At 40.5% G+C, this 8,847-nt stretch overlaps 1 long non-coding RNA gene across 1 annotated transcript; it reads right to left on the bottom strand.

Annotated features, from left to right (window-relative positions):
* Positions 1-332: 332 nt before the first annotated feature.
* LOC148325131 (uncharacterized) lies at positions 333-5,202 on the bottom strand. Its single transcript, XR_015846218.1, has 5 exons — positions 5,120-5,202; positions 4,589-4,777; positions 2,197-2,292; positions 981-1,133; positions 333-873 (listed from the first exon to the last, which is right to left on the bottom strand). It is a non-coding gene; the product is annotated as an uncharacterized LOC148325131 (long non-coding RNA).
* Positions 5,203-8,847: the final 3,645 nt, after the last annotated feature.

Here is an 8,847-nt window from a genome sequence, read left to right as displayed (position 1 = left end):
TATGACATTATTATTATTATTTAAATCAGTATTAAACAGCATCAGCATAGGTTAAAGATATTATACAGACTATATACGATAAAAAAATACTAAACCACCCTTGCTTTTCCGTCATTTCTTGTATAAGTTAACACATATATAGTTGTATAACATTTGTTTATACAAATATAATGATTAAAAAGTAGCTGATTAGAGTTTTAATTCGAGAAAATAACGAGAATCTAGCCATTGCCATTTTTATTTACTATAGTAACAAAAATCACTTAAGTTGCATCAATAGCTATGGCATTGTACTGTCTCAAACAGTTTTTTTCCCCCCCCTTTTTTTTAAATTTTATATTCATTAATCTGTAATAAAAATGGACATATTTTGGTTAATAAAATTAACAAGAAATAAAAGTAAAGGGTGTTCTAATACTTTTTTCAAGATTGTCCTAACATACATTTAATGTTTACAGTATATGTCTTCGGAAGAAGCGCAGCATTAGATTTTTTTTTTGTTCTCTCTCTTTGACTTCTGAATTTGAATTTCTGTCACAGATGTGCTTGAATTCTATTTTGGATGATTTATGTTAAACTGCACAAATATTTGAAGAGCCATAGAATTCAAGAATCACACCAGTGCTGCTACTCCTCCAAACGGGTGAACACCCTTGATTAACAACCTGCGTTGAGGTGGCTTTTGAGATTCGTGGTGTGGGAGAAAAATCTCTGAAGGCATTCTTAGACTTCAAGAGAGGGTCCACAATTTTCAAAGATTCACTTCCGTCTGAATCAGAGGCCTCACTTGTATCCGGAATATATTCATCTCCACTGTCATCTGAGTTGGAGTAATAATGCTTATCCATTCCAAAGTCAGCCTGTTTTTTTAATCTAAAAAACAACAACAACAACGAAATATAAAGGATAGAAGGCAGGAGACCAATAAAATATATGCAATTTGCTTGTAAGATTCCCTGAAATCTAGATGGGTTGTTTACCTCTATACTTTTGGTCCTCCTGAGCCTTGGGATAGTAATATGGTCTCGGTCTGAGGCGCAAAGTTCAGGGGCAGGATTTGACAATGATTCGTCAGAATCTGTGTCGTTATTCCAAGGAAGATTCAGCCCATATTTTTTGTCCAAGGGAGGAGACTGGGTTGCATCAGAGTCCAAGAGAAAATTGAGAACCCATTAAATACTTAATCCCCAGAGGAATCTGCACAGAAAAAGGTCTTAATTCTATTTGAAAAAAAAAAAAAAAAACTAAAATATTGATGAATGATATTATGACAAAATAATGTAATAACAAAATTAGAATGATTTTAGGAAATTATTTGCAAAACCAAAACATTGTGGTACGATAATAATGCATATAATTATTCTACGCAGCTATATTTAACAAAAACACTTAATTGACCGTAACAAAAAGCTCCCGGGAGGAAAACTACATTAAATGTTTTTTTAACAGGGCAGTGAAAATATTGGAAAATAAAAAAAATAATAAATAAAATAATATAAAAAAAGAATTCAATGTGTATCGATGGACCCATATGAAATACTTATATCGCTATGTACTTATCAGCCATATCGCCCAGCCCAATATGTAACTGCAACTTCAAAACCTCGGGGCATAACAGGATTGTAACATGGGATGCATATCTTCATTCCTAAATTTGTAGATCCCGAGGAAGCTGCTCAATGGTCCTGGTAATCTAAACCTCAACCAATTCGGTCACAGCCAATGTTCTCCATCCTTGTTAAGAAGTTTTGAAATGATTTAATAGATATACTATTGCAAACTAGACCAGAATTTTAGACATTTTAAACTTTTGATCACAATTTTACCCATTTTCTAAAAATCTGAAGAATCCACATGCCAAATCACCTGCTGTGGACACATAGGTTCTGTTCTGACAGATAATTCAGTTACAGGTTGTGTACTTAAAGCCAATAAGAGGGCAATGCAGCAGTCGACAGCCTGACGAAAGCTTAAGTCTCCCAATGAGAGAACTGTAGTGGCTGGTAGGTTCTTAGATTGTAACATAGTAAAGACATATACTACGCATAACTGTATATCATATGATGATGAGGGAAAATATTATTAGCTACGATTTATGTCCAGATATATTAGAAAACTTGTCCAACCAGCACAGGTCTATCTAACTGTAATTTTAACATCTCAAGACACGACAGGATGACCACATGATACGCATACCTCCTTTTCAGAGTCTGTCAAAACTTGAGAAGGCTGCTTCGATGTTCTGGTGGCATCAACCTCAGCCGATTCAGTCATTGTCGGTTGTCCTCCATCCTAATGAACAAGTTGAATATTAATTTAATGAATTAAAAAAAGAAAATGGATCAGAATTTTACACATTTTAGGCTTTGGCCACCCAAAACAAAAACTAACAAGTTCACGAATGAAACAAAACCAATTACTTTAGCGCATGACAATTAATCTTCAGTAGAGATATGTTGTGACTGATATTTCAGTCACAGGTTGTCTTTTGAACGCCACCAGGGCCGCAATGGAGCACAGGACAGCCAAAAGTCTTCTTGTCGGACAGCTGTAGTGGCTGGTAGGTTCTAAGATTATAACATAGTAAAGGCACATACAACTCCTAACTATATTTCATATGATAATGAAGGAAAAGATGATTAGCTATGATTTATGTCAACAATAAAAATGGCTCTACGGGGTCCCCACAAACACAAACCTGACAGTTGGGTGTCAGATGGCCAACATACCTGACTCGCAATTCAAGTCAACTGGACCCCACAACACAAGAAAAAGCTGAGTGAGCCTCAAACCAGACATACACATTCACTGACAAATATCCTGTGACACCAGATATATTAGAAGCCTTGTCTAATCAGCACACGTCTATCTAACTGCAATTTTAACATCTCGAGACACGACAGGATGAGCACACGATACGCATACCTCCATTTCTGAGTCTGTAAAGCCTGGAGGAGGCTGCTTCGATGTTTTAGTAGCATCATAAATTTATTGAATTAATTATATTTGAGGTTGGATTAGATTTTTACACATTTTAAGCCTTAGCCACCCAAAACAAAACATAAGCTCATGAATGAAATAAAACTAATTAATTTCGCCCATGCCAATTAATCTTCTGTAGACACGTGTTGTGACCAGTGTTGTTTTTGGCAGGCATTTTAGATTTTGTCCAAGTCATTTGGACAAAGTGCTGATTTGTTTACATCACATTTAGTCATCCCAATTCGTTATAGTTTTAGTCCAGTTTTAGTCAACGAAAACTAAAAAAAGGGTTTTAGTCCAGTTTTAATCGACGGAAACGCAAAAAAAGTTTTACCCTAGTTTTCATCAATTTATTCACAAAGGTTTTAGTCCAAGCGGCACGGTGGCCCAACTGGTTAGCATGATGGCCTCACAATATTGAGGTCGTAGGTACGATTCTGGCTCCGGCCTTCCTGCGTGGGTTTCCTCTGGGTAATCCGGTTTCCTCCCATATTCTTAAAACATGCATGGCAAGTTGCTTGGACACTCTAATTGCCCCGAGGCATGAGTGTGAGCGTGGATGGTTGTTCGTCTATGTATGCCCTGCGATTGGCTGGACACCAATTCAGGGTGTACCTCGCCTACTGCCGAAGACAGCTGGGATAGGCTCCAACACCCCCCGCGACCCTAGTGAGGAGAAGCGGTACAGATAACGGATGGATGGATGGATGGATGGGTTTAAGTCCATTTGAGTTAAAACAAGGCATTCAAGGTTTCCACCCAATAGCAAAGACTTTTGGATGGACTACTAAGGATTCTTCATTACAAACAGAAAAAAGTGGCAACAGTGGAATCAATGCTCACTGCTCCAAAATAAGCAGAGAAGCAAAACATTTTGTTGGGCAACTGTTGTGGCTTTATTTCACTAAAAGCAACATAAAATAATTTATGAACCACATGCTAACAATTTTGTCTCGTCAACGAAAAAAATTCATGTACATCACGTCATGTTTTCGTCATATATGAACCTCGTTTAGCTTGTCATCGTCATTAAAAAAGGGGCGTTAACAAAGTATTTTCGTCATAGTCATCAGTGACGAAAACAACACTGGTTGTGACTGATATTTCAGTCCCAGGTTGTCTCCTGAACACCACCAATTGGGCAAGGGAGCGCAGGAAAGCCTGGGGTCTTCTATTTTTACAGTATAGAAAGGCTAAATATCAAATTGAAACAGTGTTTTATATCATGAATATACAGGGTTGGTGCTGGTTCTGGTAGGGAAACCACAACATAAAGATGTCCTTAATTAGTCCCACAATGGGGATATTTGCAATATGGCATATGATGGCCTAACAGGGCCACCGCCCAGAAAAGTGTAACGCAGAACTTTGTAATACTGTCACTCCCTAACCAGTTCGTTGTTCCTGCAGAGCCAAACTTTGACTCAGACCCACAAATTTGAATTACAGATAGTGGACAATGGAGAACTCCCCCAGTCAGTCAGCATGTTCAACTTCCATAGAAACCTCACATACATTTATTAGATTGCCAAACTAATTGGAAACTACATCACCAGAACACCACAAGTGGGCTCTGTTATTGTACTTAAAGATGCATCTTACAAACCTGTGTTCTCCAAGGCCAGCTGGTCCATAGTCTTAAGTTATTTCTTCGCCAACATCAATGTCTCGGAGCGCAAACAGACAGAGGTGTGGTCTGTCCTCTGTTGTCATCTTCTTCATTTTACAGTTGGGGTGCATGTGGTCATCATTAACCAGTCTTCCCAGACTGCCATCTTCTTGAGCTGCATCAACACTTAAAATAGATTAAAAAAAAAAAAAACAATTATTCAATCAATGTCAGAAATTAATCTTTGAGACAATCTTGTGTACACAAAACATAAAAATAGGAAATCCACAATTTTTAAATCTAAATCAAATCATACAAGAAATTTCTATTGGAATCAGACCCTATTAACAGCTTGTCTTTGAGACTTCATGATCTATATTTTCATTTGTACAGATTCAACGCATGAATAAAAGTAATTATACATTTTTGCTTAGAGAATGATTTTTCCCCTAACACTTATGGGATGAGTATGTGTTTATTTTTTTAAATAAAAACAAAAATAAGATAACATCTCAATCTTTGCCTCACCTCCAAGTTTTTTCTTGCCGGCGGAAGTCAAACAAAAAGACAGTGCCTCTTCCATCCATCTTCCTGCGTTGAGATTCATCAGGTGTGGCAGGGTCTACGGAGCATCACCAACTTCCGTGGCAGCAGCACGACCTCTGTAGACCCGAGTGCATCGCTGGCAGAGGAGCTTAACTGCTTCTTCGCTCGCTTTGACTCGCCCCAACCGTCACACCCCCGCACTTCAAGCTCCAACTCCCCCCCACTCATCGTAGAGGAACACGATGTGAGGCGCGCGCTCCTGGCGGTCAACCCCAGGAAAGCTACTGGACCCGACGGAATACCAGGCAAGGTCCTCAGAGCATGTGCCCACCAACTGTCACATGTTTTCTGCAGGATCTTCAACCGCTCCCTGGCTCAGGCAGTCATCCCCTCCTGCTTGAAAACTTCCACCATTATTCCTGTCCCCAAAAAGTCACCAGCCGTCCACCTGAATGACTACCGTCCTGTTGCTATCACACCAGTCATTATGAAGTGCTTCGAGAGGCTGGTTCTCCAGCACATCAGGGACTGCCTTCCTCCCACTCTGGACCCCTACCAGTTTGCATACCGGGCTAACAGATCCACTGAGGACGCCATCTACACTGCTCTGCATGTTGTACTGGGCCACCTGGAACAACAGCAGAGCTATGCAAGGATGCTCTTTGTGGACTACAGCTCGGCATTCAACACGATCATCCCAGACATCCTCGTCGCCAAACTGGACACTCTCGGCCTCCCTGCCCTCACACGCATCTGGATTAAGGACTTTCTGACCAACAGACCCCAGACTGTGTTGCTCGGCCCCTACACGTCCTCCACCCTCATGCTGAGCACCGGTTCCCCCCAAGGATGCGTGCTGAGCCCTCTCCAAGTTTGCTGACGACACGACAGTGGTCGGTCTGATCTCAGAAGGTGACGAGACAGCCTACAGAGAGGAGGTAAAGAGACTGACAACTTGGTGCAAGGACAACAGACTGCACCTTAACTCTGCTAAAACAAAGGAGACTTCAGGAGGAACAAGACGGTGCCGCCCCCCCTCTGCATCGAAGGCGTGTGTGTGGAGAGGGTCCACACGTTCAAGTTCCTGGGAGTACAGATCTCCGATGACCTTTCTTGGAGTCACAACACCACAGCAGTGGTAAAGAAGGTCCGCCAACGACTGCACTTCCTGAGAGTCCTCAGGAAATTCAACCTGGACAGGAAGCTGCTGCTGGCCTTCTACCACTCGTCCATCGAGAGCCTGCTGACGTACTGTGTCTCCACCTGGTACAGCGGCTGCACTGAGGCGGACAGAGTGAGGCTCCAGAGGACAGTCAAAACAGCGCAAAGGATTATTGGCTGCCCTCTCCCCTCGCTGTCGGACATCTACACCGCCCGGTGCCTCAGAAGGGCTCTCAACATCGTCAAAGACAATACCCACCCAAACTCACACCTGTTCGACCTGTTGCCCTCTGGCAGGCGCTACAGATGCATCAAATCAAGGACCAATAGACTGAGAAACAGTTTCTTTCCGAGAGCCATCTCCATACTGAACTCTCACACACACACGAGACCACCCTAACCTTGCTAAACAGCATTGTGATGTGTTTCTATATGCCCTATTCAGTACTGAATTCCATTGCATTCTTATTTATTTATCTAATTTATATATTTGTCTGTATTATTGTTGTATTGCACTGGAGAGGGGAGCCCTCTAATCTCGTTGCACACTTGAGTACAATGACAATAAAGGGATTTCTAATTCTAATTCTAATTCTACTACGCATAGGAATGACTGATTGTAGTCATGGTCTTTACTGATTTATGATATTATTTTCACATGCTAAAGTTATATTACTTAGTTTATAAATGTGTGAACATAGTATTTTCATGACCTACACTCACATTCACATCATACATATTCAGTCTGCACATTACAAACTGATGACAAGCCAGACAGCACTTCATGGACAAATATGACAAAGCACATTCTCCACATAGGCCATAGAGATGCAAACATACCAAATTGGGCACTGGATTTAGTTTTAAAATCGCTGCATTGGCTCCCCGTGTGTTTCAGGGTTGATTTTAAGGTGCTTCAATTAGTTTTTAAATGCCTTAACGGTCTTGGGCCATCCTCGCGGACCCTGAGGTCCTCTGGCACCGGCCTGTTAATTATTCCTAGGGTGAGGACTGGAACACATGGCGAGGCTGCATTCAGCCATTCTGGTCCTCGTCTATGGAATAGCCTGCCGGAGGACATCAGGTCCGCAGAGACTGTTGATATTTTTAAAAGGAGGCTCAAGACCAGACCTGGGCATTGCACGGCCCGCGGGCCACATCCGGCCTGCCGGGTGGCACTGACTGGACAGTATGACAGACCTGGGCATTGTATGGCCCGGGCCACATACCTTTGGTTGACTCTGACCGCGAGTGTAAGGTTAATTGGTAATTTCAAAATAAACATACTTTTTAATTTCACCTCATTCATGGGCTAAAGCTGCACTGCTTTTATTCTGAAATTGTTTTTTTTTTTTTATTCCCGCACAATGTGCGTCGCACATAATGACGTAATGCGTTTATCAAGACATGCGCGCGACTGAATCACAACGACGTTCGCCCTCAAAAATGTCCGCTCAGGCTAAAAAAAGAAAGGTAGATGCCGAATGTAGAATTTACAACAAAAATTGGACAGCGAAGTATTTATTTACTGAAGTTAGAGGTAAAGCTGTGTGTTTAGTTTGCGGGGAGCAGATCGCCGTGTTGAAGGACTACAATTTGAGTCTGCATTACCAGACGAAACATGCAGAGAAATATAAAAACGGCACCAGATAACAATGAACTGGGACACTTTTTCTCAAAATCACAGTTCAGTGACAGTCAATATGTTGTATCTTGCTTAATGTTTGGTGCAAAAAGACAATATTGTGATGTCTTTAAAATGCTCAGAACCTTTACACAACTATCCAACAGTATATGGAACTCAAAATTTGTTTTGAAGTGAATGTGACTGAATATGTTTACTAATATGAGTCACAAATAGTAAAAAACGTGAATATTTTGTCTACCATTGTGTTGAGAAATTTGAATGAATACATTTTTGTAAGGCAACCTCATTTTTTCAGTTTATTTGGTATTTAGTTTAATTGCTTAACTTTAATATATACTCTTGCCAGCTTGTCAAAACAGTGCTATTTACTGCTTTTTAAAAAAAGAAATACAATTAATATTATGCAGAATTGAGTTCAGCCTTTTGGCCTGGCCCTCCACAATATTTTATGTTTCTTATGTGGCCCCATGGAAAAAATAATTGCCCACCCCTGCTCAAGACTCACCTTTTTTGTTTGGCTTTTAAATAATTTATCTTAGTCTTTTAATTCAGGACTGTCATTTTATCTATTATCATTGTCTTTAATTTTTTTTAGCTTCTTTGTCTTTTAGTATCATCATTTTTCTTATATATTTTAGCTCCGTCGTTTTATATTATTGTCTTTTAATTTTTAGCTTCTTCTATGTCTTTTAGTATCATCATTTTTCTTATATATTTTAGCTTCGTCTTTTTATATTATTGTCCTTTAATTTTTAGCTTCTTTTTTGTTTAGCATTATCATTTTCTTTTATATATTTTAGCTCCAGTGTTTCCTCAAGGGGGGCCTCCGCGCTGGGAGGTGTGGCTGGCCTTCTCACAGGGGGCTTCATCCCGGAGGCTCCTTAGGCCCGGCGGACCGGGG

Source organism: Idiotropiscis lumnitzeri, chromosome 12 (genome assembly GCF_059441095.1).
Source record: "Idiotropiscis lumnitzeri isolate Australia: NSW breed Sydney's pygmy pipehorse chromosome 12, RoL_Ilum_1.0, whole genome shotgun sequence".
NCBI classification, from domain to species: domain Eukaryota; kingdom Metazoa; phylum Chordata; class Actinopteri; order Syngnathiformes; family Syngnathidae; genus Idiotropiscis; species Idiotropiscis lumnitzeri.
Note: the sequence above shows the minus strand (reverse complement) of the source record. Positions and strands in the feature narration are given on the sequence as shown.